The 1092-nt window shown below is 38.8% G+C and overlaps 1 non-coding gene across 1 annotated transcript; it reads right to left on the bottom strand.

The window, feature by feature from the left end:
• Positions 1-649: 649 nt before the first annotated feature.
• TRNAE-CUC (transfer RNA glutamic acid (anticodon CUC)) lies at positions 650-722 on the bottom strand. Its single transcript has one exon. It is a non-coding gene; the product is annotated as a tRNA-Glu (tRNA).
• Positions 723-1092: the final 370 nt, after the last annotated feature.

The raw sequence follows: 1092 nt of genomic DNA, 5'->3' as shown, positions 1-1092 counted from the left end.
CACCACATCGGGCCTTCTGCTGTCAGCACAGAGACTGCTTCATATCCTCTGTCCCCCACTCTCTCTGCCCCTCCCCACTTGTGCGCTCTCTTTCAAAATAAATAAATAAACTTAAAAAAATTTTTTTAAGTTTGATGCAATCCAGTTACCAATATTTCCTTTTGTGGATTGTGATTTTGGTGTCATGTCTAAGGACATTTCGCTTACCCTTGGTCCTAAAGATTTTCCATTTTTCCTAAATAATTTTATAATTGTACATTTAAATCTGTGATCCACTTTGAGTCCGTTTTTAAGGTATGAGATTCACTTTTTAACTGATGGATGTCCAGTTGCTCTAACACCATTTGTTGAAGAGACTTTCCTTCCCTTGTTGAAATGCCTTGGCAATTCATCAAAACTCAGTTGACCTCGTGTGGGTCTGTTTTGGGTTCTCTTCTGTTTCATTGATCTATGTGTCTATCCCTCCACCAATTCCACACTGTTTCCATTACTTCTAGCTGTAGAGTAAGTCATAAAATTGGGTAGAGTGATTCCTCCCATTTTATTCTTTTTTCACATTTGTTTTAGTTATTCTAGTTCCTTTGTCTTTTCAGATAAATTTTAGAGTAAGCTTTTCTTTCTTTCTTTTTTTTTTTTAAAGCAATCTCTATGCCCAACGTGGGGCTCGAACTCACAACCCTGAGATTGAGAGTCACATGCTTTACCAACTGAGCCAGCCAGGCTCCCCTAGAATAAGATTTTTGTTACAAAAAATCTTGCTGGGTTTTGATGGTAATTGTGCTGAACCTCTAGATCAGTTTGGAGGAGAATTGACATCTTTACATGTTGAGTCTAAAAATATACATATATTTATAAATCTTTTTTTAAGTTTATTTTTATTTTGAGAGAGAGAGAGACAGAGAGAATGTGAGCAAGGGAGGGGCAGAGAGAGAGAGAGAGAGAAAGAGAGAGAGAATCCCAAGCAGGCTCCATGCTATCAGCACAGAGCCTGATGTAGGGCTCGAACTCACAAACTGTAGATCATGACCTGAGCTGAAATCGAGTCGGACACTTATCTGACTGAGCCACCCAGGTGTCCCAAGTCTAAAACAT

This window comes from Crocuta crocuta, unplaced genomic scaffold (genome assembly GCF_008692635.1).
Source record: "Crocuta crocuta isolate KB4526 unplaced genomic scaffold, BGI_CrCroc_1.0 scaffold467, whole genome shotgun sequence".
Classification (NCBI taxonomy): Eukaryota; Metazoa; Chordata; class Mammalia; order Carnivora; family Hyaenidae; genus Crocuta; species Crocuta crocuta.
Note: the sequence above shows the minus strand (reverse complement) of the source record. Positions and strands in the feature narration are given on the sequence as shown.